The sequence below is a fragment of the Alligator mississippiensis genome, chromosome 1 (genome assembly GCF_030867095.1).
Source record: "Alligator mississippiensis isolate rAllMis1 chromosome 1, rAllMis1, whole genome shotgun sequence".
Taxonomy (NCBI): Eukaryota; Metazoa; Chordata; order Crocodylia; family Alligatoridae; genus Alligator; species Alligator mississippiensis.
In genome coordinates, this window is record NC_081824.1 from 173,312,598 (window position 1) to 173,337,239 (window position 24,642).

General features: G+C 45.3%; 1 long non-coding RNA gene across 1 annotated transcript in view; it reads right to left on the reverse strand.

Annotated features, from left to right (window-relative positions):
- Window positions 1-18,628, reverse strand: part of LOC132244726 (uncharacterized) — a 54,196-nt gene extending 35,568 nt beyond the window's left edge. Inside the window, exon 1 of the long non-coding RNA XR_009456472.1 lies at window positions 18,343-18,628. This is a non-coding gene — a long non-coding RNA (uncharacterized LOC132244726). The remainder of the gene's footprint in view (window positions 1-18,342) is intronic.
- Window positions 18,629-24,642: the final 6,014 nt, after the last annotated feature.

The window sequence follows — 24,642 nt, forward strand, 5'->3', positions numbered from 1 at the left end:
AATGTATATTTAAGAGGCAAAGGCCTCCATTTCCTGTGACTTAAATAACAGCAGTAGCACAATTAAACTCGCTAGGAGAAAAGAGCAATAGCACTATGTTTCTTATCCTCCTGTTCTTTTTCCCCCTCTTCAGTTGAAATTGAACAAGATTTTCTAGAATTCTTAATGGACAGACTAAGAGTGTTTTGATTAAACTTTTTTTCCAAACATCATTTCATTCTACTTTAACAGCTCCACATCTGTGCTTTGCCTCCTCTAATGCTCCTGTTAAGGAAAATATTAAGTTAGAGGAAGTAACACAACATTGTGATGCTGCCACAAGCAAATAGCTGCCTAGCTATATTGGATCATAGAAACTAGTGATGGAATGTCATGAATTCATTCATCTTGTCTATCTCCACTCTCGTGCAGAGCACTCAGAACCTGAACTGGTGACTGTATTATAAATGCTTAGACAGATAACATATAAAATACTCAGTGCACTGCTTTGCTTAAAAATAGGAGCAAAGAACAAAACGAAAGAGAAATTTCCATGAACTTTCCTCCTAATGATAAATCAAATTTTAATTGCCTGTGGTCACTGTGCGGGGTGGGAGCAGTCCGAGGCCCTCGGGGGTTTGTTTTTTTTCGTTTTGTTTTTTTTTTGCACGGCGGGCTGTGGCCAGCAGCCCAGACACGCCAGGTCGGGGAAGGCAGGTGGCACGCTAGAATTAGGCACGGACGCTTAGTGGTTGATTCAAGATTATTTTACTTACACCGAAGATGGTCACGGTGCAGGCAGGAAAACTTGCTTGAGTTGCAGTTACAAAACAAAACAAAACAAAGCTTGAACCTGCAGGGCACGAGAGTACGTCGCAGGGGGTTTTCGGCAACGGGAAGATGCAAAACACAAGAGTACGTCGCAATGGGTTTTCGGCGACGGGAAGATAAACCTGCAGGACTCGAACCCGGACAGAGCTCTGGATACACTCACACGAAGTTTGCTAGGCTCCGTGGAACTTGCGTGCAGGGAAGGGTACATCGAGGGATCAGGCGGCGACGGGGAGAGGCGAGAGGCTGATCAGACCCCTATAGCCTTCTTGAGATACACGCTGGGTCTGATAGGCTCCGCAGCGCTTAGAGATCTTCACGAGACGTGAAGTTCTCCTCCTCCTGATAGTCGTGGAGTCCTCCAACTTGGGCGGAAACTGCTCAAGCCTCTTATATGGCTAGCAAGCCAATCACTAGCCGCCACGTGGGAATAATTTAGAACTGGCCAATAGTGGGACACAAATTTGAATGCAAATGGCGGGAACTCCTTGCACCGTGCATTTCTCTTTTGCAACCTAGAAATGCACCCTGCAAAGAAAGCTACGAGTGGTGGGAAATAATTTAGCAGTGCCGAAGCACACACAAACAAAAATCACACCCTTGGGTTGTGACAGTCACCTTTAGCACAGGGACATTTGGGCATGTGAGGCTTTGTTCATTCAATTTTTCAAGAGGGCACACACTAAGGCTAGGTATGGATGTTATACTTATTTTGGGTTAAGTGTGCAGAAAGCACCCTACAGCTGTAACTAAACAGATACTCATGGCATATAGACTGCTTTAAAAATGGTGGATCCCACTCTAAGTTAACTCTGAATGGATGTGGTATCAGACTAAAGAACTTTAGGTTAGAGCACTTTATTGAACATCTTTAGGAAGGCCTTTGACACAGTTTCACACCCTATCCTCATTGGGAAGCTAGCAGACTGTGGAGTGGACACCTACATGGTCAGGTGGGTGGCCAACTGGCTTAGAGACCGCACCCAGAGAGTGGTGGTGGATGGTTCCTTCTCGGCCTGGAGGGAGGTGGTCAGTGGGGTCCCGCAGGGTTCAGTCCTCAGACTGATATTATTTAATATCTTCATCAGTGATTTGGACGAGAGCATGGAGAGCACCCTCTCCAAGTTCGCTGATGATACCAAGTTATGGGGAAAAGTTAGTACACCGGAAGGCAGGGAGCAGATTCAGGCTGAACTGGACAGGTTGGATCAATGGGCAGAGAGAAATAGGATGCAATTTAATAAAGATAAATGTAAGGTACTCCACCTGGGAAGGAGGAGCCCCCAGCACACCTACAGGTTGGGGAGTGTCCTTCTCAGCAGGTTGGAGGCAGAAAGGGATCTTGGAGTCATAATTGACTCCAAGATGAACATGAGCCGGCAGTGTAACGAGGCCATCAACAAGGCCAATCACACCTTGTCGTGCATTAGCAGGTGCATGACTAATAGATCAAAGGAGGTGATGTTCCCCCTCTATGTGGCACTGGTCAGGCCACAGTTGGAGTACTGTGTCCAGTTTGGGGTGCCACGCTTCAAGAGGGACGCAGGGAATCTCAAGAGGGTCCAGAGGAGGGCCACTCGCATGATTAGTGGCCTTCGTGATAGACCCTACGGGGGGAGGTTGAGAAAGCTGAATCTCTTCAGCCTTCACAAGAGATGGCTGAGGGGAGATCTTGTGGACACCTATAAATTTATTAGAGGAGGTCAATGAGGAATAGGGGAAGCGCTGTTTACTAAGGCGCCCCAGGGAGTGACTAGCAATAATGGGTGTAAACTAGTTGAGAGTGGATTTAGGTTAGATATTAGGAAGAAATTTTTCACAGTAAGGGTGGCCAGGATCTGGAATGGGCTCCCAAGAGAGGTGGTGCTATCACCTAGCTTGGAGGTCTTCAAGAGGAGGCTAGATAGTCACCTGGCTGGGGTCATCTGACCTTGGTCCTCTTTCCTGCCAGGGGCAGGGGGTTGGACACGATGATCCATTGTGGTCCCTTCTGACTCTACAATCTATGAATCTATGAATCTGTTGCACATCCCATCGCAATCAAGGTAGATTGCATTTTGCTGCCTCTTACAAGGCAGCATGCTAACCTTGGCTAGTGCTTATTAGCTTTGGCCAAGTACTGGCCCAGTCCCACCCCTGGGCTGTCACAGAGAGAATACAGAAAAGGATCTATCTCCTCCCTGCATAGCTGGGGGGCAAGGGGGGAAGAGTCCCCCTTCCACACTGGCCCCCACAGCTTTTTGGCTTAGGTCTTGGGGTGGAGGCAGGCCAGGTCTGTGTGACAGAAGGGCTCCCCCAGCTGCAGACAGGAGCTGCATCTCAGAGCTGTGCCACTTTTCACTAAGCTGGGAATTATGGGAGAGGAGGGAATGGAGACCACCTACCACGAGGACTTGACCTGCCCCTCACCATGACCTGAGCCAGCAAGCTGGGGGGAGCCCATGTGGCAAGAAGTCTCCATTCCCTCTCACCTCCAGTTCCCAGTGTGGCAAAAAGCCGGGCCAGGTAGCCCTATGCTGCAGCTCCTCAGAAGGTTTGGGCAGGGGGAGTGAATGGAGTCTGCTGTGGGAATCCAGCCAAGTCCCCCAAGACCTAAGCCAGCAAGCTGCGGGTGGGGGGGAGGTATGTGGCAGGGTGGTTCCGTTCCCCTCCCTTCCTCCTCCTTGCTGCCTGTTCACCCCTAGTTCCTGGTGCAGTTCCCCCTTCTAAGGGACACGGGTTCCTTCCCCGTGCACAGCCTCTCTTCCCGGCCAATGCACCAATTTGTCACAGCGGGGTCCTATAGGAGGTCCGTGATCTCCTTAAGGCCCTCTCTCCGTGCCAATTCGGCCCAAGGGCACCCTCGATTCTCACCCGCCACGTCTTTGCTGTTTAGTATATGTTGGGAGGCTGCCTTACAACTCCCTGGGCACGGATAGCTGGGACCGCTGTCCCCGTGTGTTCCCGGACTCCCTGGGGGTCTCCCGGTATGATGGGTGCTCCCCAGGCAACCTAGCCTTATGGGCTACGCGTGGCTCCTACCAACCCCTAATACCACGCCCCAAGCCTCGCTGATGGGATAGACGTTGTCCGGTCACAATACATACCCGCTTTCTCGGGTCCTCTTCTGTAATCTAGCCCATTCTTGGGCCTTCTCCGTATGTTTCTATACTAGTGCCCCTTCCTGAGCTCTCTCTAATACAGTGTCCCTCACTGGGACTCTTGAGGTCCACTCTGGGCCTTCTCTACAATAGTCTAGTCCCCTTTGGGACATCCTCTTGAGCCACCGGTCTTTTAGGCCCACCGCACTGCTAACCTCACGTTTGCCGGGCACACTGTGCTGCTATCCCCTTTTCCTGGGGACCACCGCAGCACCGGCCTTCTCCTGGGGCGCTGTACTGCTAACCCCTTTCGTCTGGGTCCACCGCAGCACACTGCCCCTGTCCTGGGTTTTCTGTAGTGCTAGCCTGTTACCGGGCTCGCTACGCCCATCCTGGGCTTCTCAATCTGGCCCCTCTTGGGCCTCTCACATATTGCCCCCTTGGGCCTCTCAAGCATTGCCCGTCTTGGGCCTCACCATGGTCCCCCTTTCTCTGGGACCTTCCAGGCCCCTGCTGGGCTCCTTAATAATACCGCCCCCTGTTTGGGGCTCTCTATGCCCAGCCTGGGCTTCCTAATAAAATCGCCCCTCTCTTGGGACTTGCTGTGCCCACACTAGGCTCTTTAAATGCCCCTTTTTGGGCTGGGGTCTACACACCACACAAGTTGCGCCCCTCACTGGAGCTAGGGCCCCCACACCACTGTGGGTCCCTTTGAGGATAATGCACCCTCTTGGCACTAGGGCCCCCACACCTCTGGGGTCCCTATGAGGCCTCCTCCAACCCCTTATAGCCTCACCCAAACCACCGGTGTAATACAAAAAACACAAACATAACCTCGAGCCTCTTGGCTATATCTCAACTCAAAGCTGCCTGGCTATAACTTAACATTGCTCAACTCTGATCGAGCGGTACTTGCTGTTAGGCCTCTCTCCTCATCCTAACTCCAGGAGCTCCTGCACCTCTGGCTGCTGGCAGGGAACCACTAGCCTGGCCTTGGCTCTAGCCTTTATAGGAGCCAGGCCCTGCCCCCTCAGGATCAGCTGACTCTCATTAGTTGCCCTGGCAACCTGCAGCTCATTATCTCTGCTGAGGCTTTTCCCCAGCAGTTCTCCCCTCTCTAGGAGCGGGGTAGTGAGGTGTGCCACGACATACCTCCCCCCTTAAGATCTACACTCACCGAGGAAGATCTTCATAAATATCGCTGAATTCGATGTCTCTTCCTGACCTTTCTTCTCGCACCCGGCATCTCTCTCGTAAGCAGCAGAGATTTTAAGGCGCCTCTTCCTCACCTTTTCCCCAGGGCGCACCACGTGGGATTTTTTGGGAGTTACCCCGCCGCAGGTAGTCCCCCCACATTAGCCATCCCTGGTAGGGTGCTAACCAGGCCTCTCTCTTTTCCTTTTCCACCGCCTTATTACTGCGGAGACGAAACCTCCTCTCTCTCCTTGGGAGAGCTGCTTTCTACTATTTGGGGTGTCTTGTCCCTTTTTTTCCATCTGCGTCCCAGGTCTCCTCTTCTTGGTGTCCTGTGCAATAAATCCCTTCTTTCCTTGGCTTCTTGCCAATCGTGGAGCTTTCCCCAAAGCTCCCACTGCATCCTAAGTGCACGTCGGACATCTTCCTCCCTCCAAAATTCTATTTTTCCCTGACCAGTCGATCTTCCACTGGGCCCTGTATATATTTTTACCCATGCAGAGGAGATTGTCACAGCCTTTGAGGGAACAAACTAAATCAGGATCACCTCATTCTTGATTTGCATCTAAAAAATTCACAGCTGCCTCATTATAGGTGAGACAAAGAACGTCATCACTCAGAAAGTGGAAAAGTCATCCAGAAACATTATGTAGTTTATAATGAAAGGAAGCCTGTACCTCTGAAACTTGATCAGTGCTCAGGGCTGGAGTTCACTGATCATGGTGGATTGAAAAATCCCATTGTCTTTCTGTAGTGAGAGAACAAGTTGTCTCCTTATTGTGCTAGCCTTTCTCTCTGTATACCCCTGAGAACCAGGACAGCAAAGCAAAATAGGAAATATGGACTGGGAGGGCACCTGTGTTGTAGTCATAGTCTGGAGAAGAGCATGCTGGGAAATAAAGAAACTGGATTCCGTCCTTTTCGCACATGGGGAATCCTACAAAAGAAGATTGTGCTGACAGTATCTACTTGAAATTGTGAGCAAATAAACCCACTTTTTACACGTGTTTGTGTAACTTTATTGATTAGCAGTGGCTTGGAGGCAGATGTCTCTGAGTCAATGAACTAATTTTTGCACAACTGTGGATACATTTTGTTACCTCTTTGGAATGACTTGAAATAAAGCTCCGAACTGTAGATTTTTTTTTTCATTTGTTGCTGTAGCAGGAGGCTTGGTGCTCCTACTACATTAAGAGAAGGCAGACTGCAGATGGAGCAGTCTGCAGGTACTGGAGGAGGCTGTCAGATGTCATGTGTCCTAAAAGGGGATGGGTTTACAGGATATATGCTCAGAGCCTGAGCTGGGGCAGTAGTCTGATCCTGGCAGCTGAGATGTGAAGAACTACTAAACAGCAGGGTTTCATCCAGGCTCTCGGCAAATGCCTAAGCTGAGGTAAGCAGACTGGTGGTCTGGGGCTTGAAACAAGGGGAGGGAAGGTGGCCCCAGCTGGCCCAAAAGGTAGGGGGTCAAGGCTAAGGAGCAAGGCCATAGCTGAAGGGTTATGAGAGCAAGGAGAGTCAGTGACCCACAGCCTGCAAGAGATGAGAGGCAGAGTCAGCGACATGTAGCCCAGGATAGGTGAGCAGGGCCAGGGAGCCCAGAGGTCTCAACAAGTCTAGGAGTAGGGCAAGGGCTAAATGTCAAGGGAGGACCGATGGTGGATACCTACAGGGTTAGGGACTCATAACCTGGAGAATGGCTGAGTCAGGGCCAGGGGCCCAGTGCCTCAGTAGAGGTGGTATCCAGATCAGTGACACAAAGCCACACCCAGGGGTAGCCAAGATGGGTGAAGTACCCAAATGTGGGCAGAGAGAGATATCTCAATAGTGAACAGTGACATCTGTGAGGCATGGGTGTGGTATAAAGGGTGGCCAGAGCCATGTATTTAGCCTTTAAGGTGGAGAGTAGAGACACCTGAGCTCAGGAGTATGAGATCAAGCTTGTGAAGCCCCGGGGAAGCTTCTCTTTGTCTAAAAGATAAATACACCAAGTCATGGTAAGGAAGTGAAGAGGTGATTGCCCAGAGAGAGCAAAATTGATAAAGGCTGAGGAGGCTCCAGGGGCATTGTGGCCACTCCTGGAGATGAACCCTGTTACAGCTGCCAAATTCCATTATCATGCCTTCCCTCCTCTCCGCCCTCTGAACTGTCACTGCAATCGTTGAAATAGAGGTGAGAAGCCATTGTCAGTCTTGACTGTAAGCCTTCTATTCCTGAACTGTTGCCCAAGTTATTTCTCGGGGAAAAACCTATTCTCAGAATGACTCTTTGGGCTCCAAGGGTGGAACTCCATGAGCTCATCTGTTGTGGTTAAGTGTGTATTGGAAGAGTAGAAAGAAGGAGATTTGAGAGAGAGGAGTCATGGAAATCAGATTTAATTCATTATTTAGAGATGGAAAGTTCTCTTAGTGTTTTGAAAGCTTTCTTTTATCAGTTATATTCTCCTGGCAAATGCTTATATCTGATTAACACTTATTCCTATTACTTTATAGTAATACAGTGCTAACTTGTGTTCAGCTCAGCAAGGCATGCAAAAATATAGACAACCCCTGCCCTGAAGAATTACTGCTTATGCAAGAGAGCCAGAGAATAGACAGGATGCAGGAGGGAAAGACTAAGCATTTTTCTTTATACTTAATCAATATTAATATTATAGTTACAGTCCAGGAAGGTACAGTACCATGGAGCATTCCAGTTCCAAATCCTGAGAGATGGGAAAAAAGTTGTTTTTTTAAAACTTTCTGCTCCAGTACAGAAATTCTAAGGCTGAAATAATTTTTAAGGGATAATATTCACAGAGGAGACACATGAGGAAATAAACAGCTTTTGCAAATGATTCTCTGAGGTACTGAATAAATACAGAAACCATTGACTGCAGGTGCACTCTGTTGCCTTGAAGATTATTCCTGTTACACTAGTTGGAAAAAGAAACCTAACAAACCACAATATTAATAAATAAGTTTAGAATGGTTTCTGCTAGCACACATGGCCTATGGCAGCAGACGGAGTAAAAAACTTGCTAGGTACCTAGACTTGCACTTTTGCACATGTTCAGAAGTGATCACCTAGGGCATCTAATTCTCATCTAAGGTCTGTTATGATCCACCTCAGCATCAGAAGGGCCTAAAATCCACTAAATTCCCGGATTAACTGGACAGGGACAGAAAACTGCTAGAAAGTGCATGATGCTGACAACATGCATGCAGTCCACTACAAAGCATAACTGCCAAAAGAGAAGGTAAGTATCTTAACCATGAGACTATGGCTAGGTTTGGTAGGGTTCTCTTCCATTTCTTCTATTAAAGCTGACCCACTAGGTAAGAGCAAATGTGACTTTGTGGTGTAGTGGTTGAACTGTCAACTGGCGGGGGGAGTCCTGAGTTCTGGTCCCTACTGCCAGGGCTATTCCTCATTTTTACCAATTTTTGTCTAAATAAAATGCATAAACAATCATAACAACACGGCTAGGACCCAAGAACTCTATTTTTGCAAGGGGAAAGCATTTCTTAGTATGACATAGAAGCACTATCCTGGAAGAGGGCACTCTACTGGGAAGTGAGAGAAATGATTTTGAATCTCCTCAGGCTCAGGGGAACCTATAGAGACAGACATTAAAAAAAGCCTGAGCCTGAACTGAGTCAATCTTTGCAGGTTAGTCTAATCTGGCTAGACTAAATCAGTTTTGTAATGGGACAGACATCACAGAAATGCAGGCACATGCCTGCAGTGGCTCAGGCTAGAAGCTGGGAGGCATTAGAGCAGCCCTCCCTTCCTTCCATAGCAGGAGCTGAGTGGGGCATGGCTAGACTCAGGCAGGAGCTCTGATTAGCACAGCAGGGAATTGATAATAGTGTTTATCACCCAGTTAAGAAAACAACAGAAGGACATTACCAGCTACTTGTTGATTCAGCATGGACTGTAGCCAGCATGTGGTCTGCTAGTTAATACACAGACACTTCCTCAGCAAGGCAGAGAGAAGGGGGAATTTCTTTTTAGCAGGAAGTGGTAAGGGGAGGGGGGAAGCAGCCTCTCTGGAGCTCCAGCCATGGAGCAGAGGGGAGGGGCCAGCCCTGCTGTGGAGCAGAGAGCCTTCCTAGCCCAGAGAGCATGCTGGGGGTGTCTGATATATCTTAAATCAGCAAGGGGTCTGGAACAGACATTGTATAAACTGGTTTGAGCCAAATCAGTTAAGTCTGATGTTACATTCAACCAGGTTTATCTCAAACCTGTTTCAGCCATTCTTAAACTAGTTTATGTGCACTGAATAAGCCAGTTATCCGCTCTGTTATAGTTTTAAACCAGTCTTTGAACACTGGAACTGACTTATGTGTAATGTCTATTCCTAGCCATAAAGCAGGCCTCTGACTTCCTGGGTGAGTGGTCCAACCACCTGGTTGTTGGGCAAAAGACAGGCCCCACCACTGGTCATTTTTAAATGCATGATATGAAATAGTAATCCTGTGAGTTAAACAGACACTTTGCCTCTTTGCAAACCCCGAGTACCATGTCTAAGCTCCTAGGCAGGAGTTCAGACACACCCCTCAGCCTACCATTTTCTAGTGACTAGCTGTAGGCACTTCCCTGCTGAGCAGACAGGCATCTTGGATTTTCCTTGGTGAGATGCAGGTACCTCTCATCTACATACTTAATCCATTGATATGAATCAGTCTCCAGAGTGCCAAAACTTTAGACATTGTGCCTCGGGACAGAAATTACACACAAACCAGTATAAGTGACCAGAAACTAGCTCAAATATGTAACACAACAGAAGTCCAGTGTGCACAAACTGCTTTCAAAATGTCTGAAACTGGTTTAACATAAACCTGGATGGATATAGTATCCAGTTTAACTGAGTTAGGTTAAGTAAGTTTACTGAACTTCTGTCCCAGCTCCCCTCCAGATTCAAGTTAACTCTTAATACCACCGCATCCCAGGATTCTTTGCAATTCTCCAGCAAACCCCCCACCCCCCAGGGTGGGCAGGCTAATCTTGGCCCAAACTGTCTGCTCCAGCCAAGTAGGGAGACATGCTCTAGTGCCCCCCAGCTTCTGGCCTGAGCCACTGCAGGCATGTGGCTGCATTTCTGGCATCAAAAGTGAATGTCTGTTCTCTCGCTTATTGGTTCAATCTACACAGCTTAGACTAACCTGCAAAGTTTGAATTGAATCAGCCTCAGGTTTTTTGACTGTCTGTACTTAGCCTGTGACACCTGTGTGGAGCCTCCTACAAGGTCAATTTGGATCTGGCACATAGTCTTATGTGGAAAGAAAGGCTTTGCTGCTTTTGCTTATGTATATTACAGAGGCTGATTTGTTGGCTTCAGGGTATTCTCATTTAAATGCAGAATACACTAGACTTTGCAAGGGCTTTGTCATATTATTAAATCATAATACTCCCACTGACAGCCAGAATCATTGCTCTGCACAGAAAAAAAGGAAGTTGTTTAAAAGTTTTCCTGTTTTTTCTCACACTGTTTTCACCATGTAAGCAGTCCTGCAGATCTAAGTTGAAAAGAATATCTAAAACTCCTGGCCTATGCATAAAAACAGAAAATCCCAACTCAAATCTGAAGCAAAACCTTATTTATCTTTTCTGGTGACAAAGCACCATGAAGGGGTCCATGTCACTGTGGAAAGGGAAGAGGAATAGGCTTGTCTGAAGCAATGAACATAGTTTTCATTTCACCATCTCATCTGCCAGCACTGCTATTGTTTTGCAAAAATCCCAGCATTTTGTAAGCATTAAGAAGGGATAACAAAAGAAAATGAAATAAAAAAATAAACAACCCCCTGCCTCCCCCACAACAGTTAAAATTTTTTTTTCTCTAGATTCTGGACTTTTTCTTACAGGTATACATTCACTAGTGTACAGAGAGCCAGCATAACATCCAGATACCATGAGGAGTACAGCACAGATTGACATTTACCCCTATGCAGAAGGGAATTGCACAGGCCATGCATAATTTTTAACATAATTTTTTTAATCCAACTGCCTTGGAAGTGGGTAAGCACCAGTCAGGGAGTGAAGTTCAGCCATTTTGCCCCACTTGTGTAGATTTTATATCCTATGTCCCTACCAACTTGTCCTGGCTTTCTGAGCATGCTGAAGGAATTTGCTTTGGCCTCTTAACACTCTGTAGTGATCCTGTTCCACTCGTAAGAGTCCCTGAAATGTTAGTTGCATAAAAAAGCGCTAGTTACTATTTGATACTGGAGGAAGGGGCCCTTTCTGGCTTTAGTGGTTAGGGCACTTGTTCAGTAAGTGGGAGATCCAGATTCTCACACCAAGGGGCTACAGGGGGTTGAACCAACAATAACTGCAACCCAGAAGTGCCCTAGCCACCAAGCCATGGGCTAGGTGGTAGCAAAAGCACCCTCTACCCCTTCTGTTGAAGCTGGCCCAAGCAACCAAGCAGAGAAAATTTGAGGGGGAAAAATTTAAGCAAGCCAGCAGGTGCATGCCTTGGTGAGAAGGATGATAACATGGGGATTCTGAATGCTGCTTCTGCCCCCAGTGCTTCCCACTTTATCCATCTGTCTTCCCATGGGAGGGTGGGGGGAGGGGGTTAAGGAAAGCAGAAGCCAGAGCTTGTTACTGGTGCCATATGAAGCTAACATGGATATGCCAACCCATGACACAATCAGACCTTCATTTTGCTGTCTACATATGCTTTAAGGCACACTTTCCAATTTATCTCGTATCTCTTTTCAGTTATTTGACATACTATTTGAAGCGTAAGCACCAGAAATGGACAAAGTATTCCAGCAGTGGTTGCAACAGTGCCAAATAGAGAGCATAACCTCACTGTTCTTATTTGATATTTTGCTGTTCATACATCTAAAGATCTCTTTAGCCCTTTGGGCCAAAGGATCACAATGACAGACCATGCTTCTAAGGAACACATTAGAAGCCTTGGCATAAGTGCCTCCATTATGTAATGATTGGAACAAACTTTGGGTATCTCTGTATATAGATAGGCTTGCAACACCTGATTCCATGTTTTTGTACATGCTGATGTAAACAGAAAGGCATCTACTTAAGTGTTTGACCATAGTAACAGAAACAAAGCAATTGAAACCAATTACCATAGGAATAGCAGTAATTGTCAAGAGTCAGAGACCTAACAGGTAACATCTGTAAGGCTATGCTGTTTAAACAATTGTTAACTGTTTATCATAAATTCTTCACTTAGCTGGGCGGGGGGAGGGAGAGAGACAACTAACAAGAGCTCAGGGTTCCTAGGGTCGGGCCTACACCCATTCTCCCAGGAATAAGTATGTTTTTGCATTCCCATTGACTGATCTAAATACTAGCTAAAGGTATGTTGTCTTTCCAATAAAGTGATTTTTCTGGAGAAGAGACAAGTATGTGCACTTTCTTTATTCCAGGTTCCAACAAAGTAAGCTCCCTTTGTCCTAATTTAGGGATAGAGGGCTTCCCTTCAATGCTTATGTTCTATTACAATCTGTAGATCTAAGTCTTTTACAGAATCACCATCTCCCAGGAGAAGAGTCTTCTGTTCTATAAGAATAGTCTTCATTCTTTGTTCCTCGATTCATAACTTTTACAGCTGGGACCATATCATAAAGCATATTTTTCCTTGTGCCTAGCTTATCACTTGATACAGATTTCTCTTTCCAGTGACCTTCTCAGATTCCTCTTTTCTTTTTGTTTATTTAACAGCTCTATTGGCTTTTGACACTTGCAAACTTTGTACATAAGGCCTTCAATCTTTTCACAAATTCACTGATAAGAATATTACATTTAAAAATATGAAATAGATAAAGACTAACAATCAATTCCTGCAGCCCTCCACTGGAAACATGCCTACTCAGCAGTGATTTCCCATTTATAATGACATTTGCATATGTCACTTACCCATACTCATGTCACTTATACTAATAAGGCACATCCCAACAAGCACTCATGTGTGGTTTGTGGCCCCTCAAACCTGTTTGAGGCATCACAAACCACCCAGGGCATGTGTGCACCTGTTTGCCATGCTGCTAATGTGCAACACAGTGGAATTTCTTTTCTTTTCTTCTTTTTTACAGCGGTAGATCCCAGTATCAAACAAACAAACAAACAAACAAACAAACAAACAAACAAAAAAACCCAAAAAACCCACCACTTAAAAAAAAGTGGTACGGTGCATGTAGCAGCAGCACGCGCTGCCAAAAACTGGAACCTGGCCAGCCAGAGCCATGGTCTGGCTGCCAGCCAGGCTCCAAGCAGCCATATCACTATCACTGCTGTCCCAGGAGGACCCCAGGTAAGGCTGTTGGGGGTCCCCAGCCTACCCCACTCGTGACTTTGCTACGTACCAGAGCACACGCATAGGGACAAATATCCCTGGCACAAATATGTGCCAGGGCTATTTGTCCCACAAGAAGCATGTGCACACTCATTGGGACGGGTTCATCTGGGCCATCCATTTACCCTTTTTAAATACTGACATAGCATTAAATTTTCCCTAGGCTTCTAAAATGCCCTGTGTTCCAAGATTGAAAATGCAGTTTACTAGTCCAGAGGGATCCTTTTTCAGTTCCTTTAAATCCCTTGGATACAAGTTATCCAAACCTGTTGTTTTTCAAAGATGTCTGATTTTTAGGAGCTTCTGTTTAGCAGCCTCTTGTGTTACAGTTCAGCAGGAAAGTGTTTCATCCTCAGCATACGATACAAATGCATCATCAGTTGTTTCATAAATGGAAAACAAAAATATCAAGTGGTGCTGCCCTTCTGCATTACTATTGACAGTTCTACCATTTCACCTTTGTAATGGATCACTACCATTGTTAGGGTTCCTTTTGTTTTAGATGTACTTAAAAAACAAACCTCCCCCCATTATCTTTAACTCTGGCTGCTTGGGCCTTAACAATTTTAAGCAATTTCTAGCATCTAATTTGTGCTCCCTGCTATCTGCTTCCCTTTTTCTCTTTCTCTTCCGTATATTTTTATTGCTGCTTTCACTTTTTCTTTTTCTAAATGAGACTCTTTTGTCTTCTAAATAGTATTTCTTTTTTCTTCAGTGTGGCTTCTGGGCATCTAGTAAAAGGTTCTGAAAAAGTTCTCCTGTATAATTCACATTTTTGTTAGTTATTTGTTTTGTTGGTTTAAATTATTTTTGTCCAGATATTTTAAATCATAATTCTTTCTGTTTTATAAAATTGATTCCTCTAATGCATAAATTGTATATGCCACTAGTTGGGACTTTATTCAGAATGTCTATAACAAAAGCAGTTGAGTTATGATCACTACCTTTGCAGCTGCACCTTTTGTCTCTTTGCTTATTCCCCATTCACATTCATTTCCTCTCTGATTACATAGCTGGAACATCCTTCTCTTTCATTCTATTTTAATACAGTCAGGAAGGTGCAATCTCTAGGTTTCTGAATGTGGAAGTTTAGATACATTACATTTCCAAGGTTAAGATTCTTTGCTACATCTCTATGATGTATAATAAAGTGCCAGATGAACCAAGTAATCTGCCTGTAACTATAAGCAATGCTGCCTTCAGGATGTAAGTAGTTACATGCATATATGCTTATACCATCTATTTATTCTAAGTAAGAGGCAGCAAAGCCTCCGCTGCTTAAAGCATGCCAGCCTCTCTCTTATTTTCCAGGATTATTATCTACTATACTGTGTGCCTGGGAACATTTGAGCGGTGTTTGCAGAGTACAATAATCAAGGGTATTGGTCAGGTCTCAAGGGAAGAGTGTGTTTTTGATGCCATAATCAGCTGTAACAGGGTGTTCTTTGAAGATAAATGACCATCATTTGCAAGATAATCCATCAACATTAGCATTATCAAAGCTTCCATGGGAATTATGGGCTTTAGAAGCAGGATCTTTATATTTGTGAAAAATAAAATTATTATTGATCAAAAATAATATAATTGCATCGAAGTTTCTGAGTACAGAAACTTTATTAAAGGTACATTATTTTTTGTAAGTGAAAGACAACACAAAGAATTTGATAGGGTAATCTCCAGGAAGACAAATTCTACCGCATCTTCATTAATGCCAAATTTGACACTCTGGTTAGGTATGGACATTACATTTTTACCAGTATAAGAGACTGGAAACTGATCTACACCTGTAAAAGAACAGAAGTTTGGCACACACAGGGCACGTCTACACATGACACTATATCATTGTAGCGATGTGCTACGGTGATGTATCATCCATGGGTGTCTATACTTGACCAGCAACTACTTCTCTGTAGGGGCATGCTTCCCCATTATAGTGATCTGCTATGGTGAAGCAGCTGCCTAAAATAACTGCTCCGTACATATGGCGCAGTATGGGTGGTTACTGTGTCATGCTTTAATATTTCCAAAAGGAAGTACTAAAACACAGCGCTGTAATAATATCACTGTAGGGCAATGTGTAGACACACCCATGGATCAGGTTCTGCCATTTTTAAATTGGTCTAAGATTTGCACCTCCACCAAAGGGCAAATGTGTGTTGTTTGCTACCAATCTAAACTACATCACTTATAGAAAACCATGTAACTTAGATTGATTCAGCCTTGGGCTTTTTGAACATCTGTACTTAGCCTTCATCTCTTTAAAGTAAGTACTGACAGAGAAAGGCTGATGCTGTGTGTGCAGATATCCAAGAGGAAGAGGGAATAGTTTTGGGTATATTTTAGCTGTAAAAGGGTATAGTTTGGAGGATACGTGTCTCTGTAGCTACTCCGTATTTAGTAAAAGAATTGGTACTGCCATAACAGCAGCAGTTTGAGGCTCCATCAAGGCCAGGACCCCCTTGTGCTAGGCACTGTAAATTTACCCAGTTAAGCATAGGCTGTATCCCCAAAAATGTCTATTCTAAACAGACAAGAGAGATGAGGCTTATGGAACAAACTTCCCTATAGTGAAGTTGGGCAACTAAGTCTTATTTGACCAGGATTATACAGCAAGCCTCTGGCAGGGCTGGAACTTAATTCCAGATTTCTTATATCCCAATTCAGGGCACTCAGCACAAGACTAACTTCATCCTTAAATTTCAAATTTCTCCACTTCCCATCCCTTCATTCCCCAGCACTACCAGCATTCTGACTTCAGAAACTAATTAGAATGGATGCTAACAAAATATACACCCATTTCCCAGTGACAAGTCATAGAAACATAGGACTGAGGTCAGCCCCTGTTTTGGTAGGCCATTTTGTAGTACCGTATCTTTCAGAAACTGAGGAGACTGTTTTATAAGCAGTTAGGTTTTTATTGCCTTTACTTCTATTGGAACGCTGTTCCAGAACTTCACTGCTGAGATGGAAAGAAACCTCCTATTAATTTCCAGTCTAAACTAATTCAGGGCAAGTTTATACTCATTTACTCTAGTGCCAATATCATTCTGTAACTTAAATAACTCTTAATTCACCCTGCTGCTTATACCCTAGATGTGCTTAGAGAGCAAACAGGTCCTGTCTCAACCTATATTTTGTAAAGGTAAAAAAGCCAAGCTCTTTTTGTCTACTCTTGTAAGATAAGCTTGTCATTCCCCTGGTCATCCTAGTAGCCATTTTCTCTATGTATTCCAGCTTGAATTAATCTTTCCTGAATATGGTTGATTAGAAGTGCACCCAATATTTTAAATGAGGTTTCATCAATGACATTAATACTTCATTATACTTGTTGGAAATATTTGGCCTGATATAGTTGAGGATGAGGTGACTAGAACTCTGGCTTTAATTATTCAATATATTACTCGTGGTAGAATACTCTCTTGTGTAGACAGTGAGTACAAGGTGTGGCAGAATACCATCTCTGTCTCTCCCCAGACTTTGCTATCTGACAATTTGGTTACCATGGTCACTGCAGAGGGCAGACACCTCTGGCCCCATTAGCTTCAGGTAACCCTGAGTTGTAACCTCAGCTAGATACATTCGTGAGAGAGGGGGAAATCTGCTCCCTCTCTCTGCGTGACTGGCATCACATACCTGGGTGTGGGGCTTAAACTCCCTATTGTTCTAAGCAATACTGGGAGGAGGCTAAAGACCCTGATACTCTACCCAGCAGCCAGTAATACATTTCAAATTGGTTGGCTAGCAGCCAACAGTTGCTGTCCTTTATTGGAAGGGCTATATAAGTGAAGGACTGCCCAGGAGGAGGGTGTGGGGGTAAGGAGGAGCAGCCATGATGAAAACTCACAGAGAAGCTAGACCATCTGAAATTCTCTCTCTCTCTCTCTCTCTCTCTCTCTCTCTCTCTCTCTCTCTCTCTCTCTCTCTCTCTCTCTCTCTCTCTCTCTCTCAACTCATGGTCAAGGAACTGTTTGCCTCCAGAGGAAATCTCCACCTGCCTCTGGATGATACTTGTGAGTAAACTACTTGAAATCTAACTAGATATATAGCTTGCGGTAACACAGATGCGTAATCAAAGGCTACCATGCCACTGTTTGCTCTAAGGTATTTCTCTGATATTGTTCTACCCTGTACCCTATTCCAAACCTACTCCTTGTAACCAGTAAAGTTCACCTTTGTACTTAGCATGGGAGACTTATTGGGAGAGGGTCTAGATTATGCCTTGGGGTTGTTACCAGATTTGCCCATCACTTTGGGGTGCACTCATTTATTAGGGATATGTTTTTAGGGTCTTTGTAATTCTGTCAATGTGTTGCTTGTGTTACTTGTGTTTCTGTATGGAGCTGTATATCTCCCTTCTGCAAGTCCTGACCCCCAAAGGAGCTATCTTGCAGGACTCAGTTTCAATGGGGCTGGGTTCCTTCACTTACCAAATCAGTCATACACACATGTACACAGATAAACAGAATACCTCTGAATCCAGCTGGGTGTTTAGCTGACACCCTTGTGGGCCAGCATTCAGTTCATAAGGGCACATCTGAGCCAAACTGGGTCAATCAGCCTGTACAAGCTGATCCCCTTATGTGTTTCAAATTCAGCACGTCCCAATCTTTTGCCCTATCTGTCCTAGTAGCGGTAGCCTCTTGATGAGCAGACCCCACAGTATTTCTGGGCTTCACAGGGAAGTAGGGAGGAAAACATACACCCAGTTACCACCAGTTTGACTATAGAAGTAATTTATTGCTAAGTATATGAAATATATATATAATGGTACTAGTAGTAATAGACCTGCAAAGGAAAAACAAACACAAACAATTACAATACTACCCTGGTTTCACTAAGTATTTGGGGAAACTTAGCTCAAGTTTAACTAATACAATTCAGGTTCAGAAATCTATGCCTAGAGAGAAGAGAAAGAGAGAGAGAAAGCGAGAGCTGGGGTCTCACCAGTCCAAGGCACTGGGGTTCCAATGATGACAGGTAAAGTTCTTAGCACAATCCTTGAAAGGAGATGATCTGTTTCTTCCAGCTTCTCGAGAACAACAGCGGATGGTGTCAGAGAGATTTCTCTCTTGAAGCGCACTGTTTGCTGCTTTTACAGTTTTTTAAACCCTAAGTTCAGATTCTTCAAAGCATTCTTTTGATTGTGTAAATGATTGTCTTTTCTACTGACAAGGGTTTATCTGGTTTGTAACATCTCAAGAAACTGATTAACAACCAGGAAAAACATAGGTTTTTAAGGAGTAACCAGACACTTAGGAGCCAGCTTGCAATTCTTATGGATAGCAGATATACTGGATGGGATACCTCATTGTTTCTTCTCAGATAGCTTACAGCCTCAGGGTTTTGTATTTTTACCTGTTGTGAATAAGCCTCAGCTTAGCATGACTTTTCCAGATCTTACTGTAGTCTTTTAACAGACTTAAGGGGATTATTGGAGTGTTCATAAACTTTGTGGGGAGAACTTCCACCAGTCAACCTGGGAAAAGTATGACAGCATTTGTGGTCAGGGCTCCAATGGGCTGGACACCGTGATGAACTCTTTACCATTGTTCAAATGTTGCCCATACCCGCTCTGGCTTGGTTTCTTGCCTCAGCATTGCCTAACCTGGTGACTGAGTTTTAGTCAATCAAGTTTAAATAGGCCCCCCATAGTGGGACCAGGGAATATATGGCCTGAGATGCCTATTAAACTTTACTTCTGCTTAGTTCTGGTTAGATGAAGTGGGGGGGGAGGGGGAAGTCCTTTGTAGATCCAGACTAGAATTGGGCTGATAAATGCTGAGCTGGGTGTGTGTAAATGTGGGTTGATTAGCATTTGGAGCACAGATTCTCCATTATGCAGTGTTCCCCTGCTTCTCAGATCCCAGAATTCACTGCGGTCTTTGCTTCATGCTCTCTGTTCTCCATCTCCCATGTAAATGAATTGTCATCTGGTTCCATCTTGGATGCAAATGAGACCTAGGGGAGTTGCTTGTCAGTCTTATTTGGAGGGCTTAAGTGTCTCCCACTGCATCTTCATTGTCTTTCGTAATCAGTTCTTGTTCAGGTAGAGGTTGGAAGGGGGAAAATTCTTTGCAAGTCAGACAGGCTGCATCCTGTGCCAGGGTTCCCCAAGAACATGGAGCTGAGATGTAACAGGGTCCCCTTGGTTTGTCTAAGGGAGACCCCTATTTGTGCTTCAGACTGAGGGAAGCACTCCAAGTTCTTTCAGTGGGTCAAGTACCCTCAAGAACTACTAGGCCTGTGTTTCCCAGAGGGTGCAGGCCCAGGATCAGTCCAGACTCTGGCTGGTGGCAGTGTTACCTCCAGGCTTGCGGGTGTGTTCCAGGAAGGTGGCCAGGTGCAGTGAGGTGGGTGGCTCAATGCAGAAACACCCCCTACTGGCCCACCACACAAGGTCTAATGATCTTTGAAGTCTCACTTCTATTCTGAGACATGTTAGCTCTTAGAACACGTATCTTTTGATTTTGATTTGCCACTTTGCATTCCTTCTATTGGCTAGATTGGAAATATAAATCGTAGTCAGACCAAGCAGCAAAGAAGTTGATAATCAATGGACATTTTACATTTTCCTTTCAAAGTACTGGAATTAGTCTTTTTGTTTGACTGCAGTAGATTGTGTGAGATTAATAAAAGCTACACCTAAATAATCAAGTGATTTAATAATCAACAGTGGAAGCTAAATCTATACTCAGGAGATTGTGAGACACAATCCACTGATGGAGTAGGCAGCTTCTGTCTTCTTGGCATCTTTGGACATAAAATATACTTATGTTAAGTATCTGTAAAGCCAGAACAAATTCAATGTTGTTGGAAATGCATCAGCCACACTGCCGGTTATCTAGCTGTTCTACCTAGGCTGTACTTGAAAATTTGACTTTAAGACAAATTTCTAGAGAATGCAGGCAGCAAACCTGTTTTATGGGTAGATGGGATAACCTGGTTAATCTTTTTCGATGTCTAGTTGCTATGATTGTATAATCCATCAAAACTAACTACTGTATTTAGAGAATGAGAGATTACCCCCACCCCCATCTTTCCAAACCTATCTACCAAAAACATTCAAGGCTTTGGGGCTGCTTTTCTATCAGTCTTGTTTTTAGGTCTGAGGAAATGTGATGTTTTGGTCACATTGTAGAGATAAGAATGACATTTTTTGCTATCAGAGTCATTCTGTGACACTTAAGTCCTGATTCTGCAGGTGAATACTATCTCTACCTAAGAACTACAGTATCAGACCATTTTAGCTTTTTTAGAGACCAGTTCTGGAATTATTCATGAGAGCAAAGGTTTTAAGGACTGGGGCCAGGCAAGTGGGTAGTCACCGGGAATGGATGTGCACTTTTACGTCCTGATGACATCCACCGACCCCTCAGGGAGGTTGTAGTCTGCTTCTAGTCAGTCTAGGTGGGGCCTAGTCTTCTCACCTGCCATGACTTTGATATTTACAGAATATTGTTGAGAGGGAGGTGGTGACTACCTGCATCCACCTAGACCCACCACCGGGCTCCGCCTGACTCCTGAAGCCTTGGAGGAGGAGTGGCTGAAAGGACCAGCCAGAGACAATTTCCTTCTCATTTTCCTTTTATTATTATTATTATTTTTTATGTTTGCCTTTTCCCTTTTTTTTTTTTCAAGGGTGCTGGGCAGTCTGATCCTGAGGGGAACTGGGCTCCTATTACCACTTCAGGGCTCATTGGGGCTCCACCCAGCTCCGGGCTCTCCTTGCTCTCTCTGTTGATCACTGCCACACCTGGCTCAATTGGTGGTGCACAACCACTTAACAAGTGGTGGGGCTGCTGCTGTCAGTTGAAGGGTGGGAGGGGAGGTCATTCCTGTCCTCCTCAATCTGGCCCGACTCAGCCTCCCTACCCCTGGGTCTGGCAGATGGGTTCTTTGGGTAAAAGGGGAGAAAACTTTCCCCCTCTTCTTGGGATGTTTTTTTTCTGATGCCGCCTGGAGCCTTTCTTACTGAAGCTGCTGCGGGTTCACTCGGTGTTCTGTGGTCCAGGCTCTGCCATCCCATCAAACGAAACAAATCAAAAGCAGATGAAGAGAAAAGAAAACAAATGAAATTGACGGTTTTGGGGAGAAGGGATCCTCTTGCCCCTCCTCTTCAACCCTGTAATGGGGTCATTGCCACTTCCTCACCGTCCGGCCCCTCCAGGCATTCTTTTTCTGCCTCGGGCTCCTTGGTCTGTCTCCTGCCTTCTCTCTCATCCACTGCCCTTCCTCCCCCTGTTCTGCTCCTTGCCACCGGATATCGCTCCAGCCGTGGATTGGCCCTAATCCGCTTCACCTGCCGAGGTGGTAAAGGTAGGCAGGGGTGGATGGGGAGCTCCCACTGCAGCCTGGAGATCTCTACCTGGCAAAGTTTGCCTTCCTGGTCAGGGTTGAGCCCCAGGTGAGTATCTTTCAAATTCTCACAGACTAACATTCATCTAGCACCTTTCAACTAAAGATCACAGGACACTTGACAAATATGATGGATGAAATAAACCAGGATCACTTTAGCCCTAGCTGGAAATCTTGTCTGGGCTAGAATACAGGAGTTAACCATGCATGGTAACTCTTCATAGCAGTTTAAATTAGGAAACAAATATTATGCATGGTTTTCTTTTCAGGAGGGCTAGTTTAGAACTATATACCTAACCTGTGCTGCATTATTTGCCAATAAACTAGGATTAGTTAATTGAAAATGTCAAAAATGCCACAAAATTTATAATAATTGCAAATGGTCTATGTAACAGTGCACTCTGCCCCTTTAAGAGGGAACAGTCAGCCCTGTTGAGAGAGGGTAGCTGTAGAGCATTTGGATAGGCTGGAAATGTCTTGTTAGGGCCTTTAAAAAGCTCTCAGAAGAGTAAACAATAGGAGAGGAGGCAAGCTGTGAAAGGAACAGTATGCTACAAGGAGGAGCAAGGCTGCTGTGCTGGGGCCAGAAGCAAAGAGCTCCATTCCTGTTATGTACAACAGGGCAGAAGAGTTTTTGTTTTGTTACAGTAAAAGCTGCATTATCCAGCACCTTAAAAGCCAGCATGCTCTGTTAACCGGCATGCCGGCTTGTAAGGGAAAAGTGAAACCAGAAGTGCCCATTGTGGCACTTCTCATTTCATGGAGTCTCCATGGCCCGGGGCATAGCAGCCTGTGCAGGTACCCCCTCCCTGTCCCTCAGAGCCCGCGGGAGGGGTGGAGATGTGGCAGGAGAGGTGGTGACACCCCAGATGCAGCGGGAAAGGTGGTGGCCCAAACAAGCAAAGATACCTGTTTGGGCCACTCAGTTAACCGGCTTATTTTGTTATATAGTATCCTCCATTCCCCATGGGTGCTGGATAACAAAGCTTTTACTGTAGTTTATTTACCTGTTGCTTAAAGACTGTTTATTTGGAAGGACTTGCTGAGGAGGTCTTCAGAGAGCAACACCTACCTGGTAAAGCCAGCAGGCTAGGGAAGCTGCTTACAACCTGAACCCTGGCTTTCCATCTTATCTCACAGATGGCATCTCCAATGACCCAGCATTCCTACCTGGCATTTAATTTTTAGTTACAGTAGAAAGGCTGGCCAATACTGACTCCCAAGACCATATTCTTGAACATCTGAGCGTTCCTGACCTTGACTCTATGACCAGGAAGCAAAATCACTCATAAAGAGGAGGAATAAGAAGTCAACCATTGTCCTTTAAAACAAGAAGACACATATGGAGGAGAAGTAGAGATGCAAAGGAAGTAGGCAGGAAGGCCTGAATATATATTTGCAAGCAGAAATCAGTCCAGAGATGTGAGGTGCATACCTAAGAAAATAAACAGATTAGAAACCAAAAACCAGAACCAGTGAGTATGCTGCAGTCATGAATATTCAGGGGATCTGGAAATAACACCTGCTACTAAGAGAGTACCGGTGCTTTAGGAAACCAGTGACCCAACTGTAACGGAGGCTGGAGCAAGAAAGGTGAGTGGATAAATTGCATTTCCTAAGGTCAACAGTAAAATATGCTCCTCTCCTTGGCATTGAACAACAGCTGGTATGAAATGACAGATATATTTCTCTGTATTTGCCTGATTTAATACCCAGAGGGCCAGCTCCTCTAGTGATGTAAATCAGTATAGTGGATTAATTTCAATGAAACTGTTGATTTTGTAGGCCTGTGCAAAGTGGCTAGTATTCACTTCGGATTCAGCTGATTTGGGGGACAGTGATTCGATTCGGTGATTCGAATCACTGTCCTGAATTGATTTGGCCGAATCTGATTTGGAGATTTTGGCTGCTTCTGAATCAGCTGCTTCTCCAAATCACATAGGCCCATCCCCCACCCACTCTCCCAGCCCTGCCTGGCCCCAGCTCCCAGCTCTTTAAAAAAAAAAAAAAAAGCACCAACTCACCAGATGCTGCCAGGCAGGGGTGTAATCTTTGCTGCCCCCCACTGCCCCACGCTGCATGGGGAGCTCTGCCATGAGCCCCCCAATCCCATGTGCTCTCCCAGCCCCCCCTGCCTGCCCCAACTCCCAGTCCCATAAAAAAAAAAAAGCCCCGTTTCACCAGCTCCTGCCTGGCAGGGGATGATCCCCGTGGCCTACCACTTTGCTGTGCTGCATGGGGGGCTCTTCCACAAGCCCTCAGAAGCCCTGAGGCCACTCCAGCAGCCATTGAGTGGGGGCTTTTTTTTAAACAACCGGTAGCTTTGGCAGGTGGGGTAGCCATGGGTGGGTGGGACTGGGACAATGTGGGGGGGGGGTCAGGGGCACTCAGGGGGGCTGGGGGAGCAGGCAGCAGATGGGGCCTGGCAGGGGTCCCCCTATGGTCTCTCCCTTCCTCCATCCTACCCTACCCCCATCCCCTACTTACCAGCATGGAGTCCGGGTCCAGCTTCCTGTTGCAGCCAGTGGGGACTGCCCGAATTGCCAAAGCTATCTGAATCTTTTCCAGATTGATTTAGAGAGCTTTGAATCAACTTGGACCTTTTAATTCAGCTGCTGAATTGGGCTGATTCTCCTCTGAATTGAATCAGCATGCAAAGCTTTGCACAGCCCTATTCATTTCCACCTGGTGAGGATTTGGCCCATGAACTTCAGAGTCCTGCCAATTTTTTTTTTTTGCATTGGCCAAAGATCTGGTAAATGTGCTTCTGTATAGCTGTATGGTTTTTCAGCAACTGAGCATCTATGTTCTTTGTTGTATTATTGGAATGATTTATTTGATTATTGACATGGTTATTGGGACTGAATGTCTAAATATATTTTGTCTGAT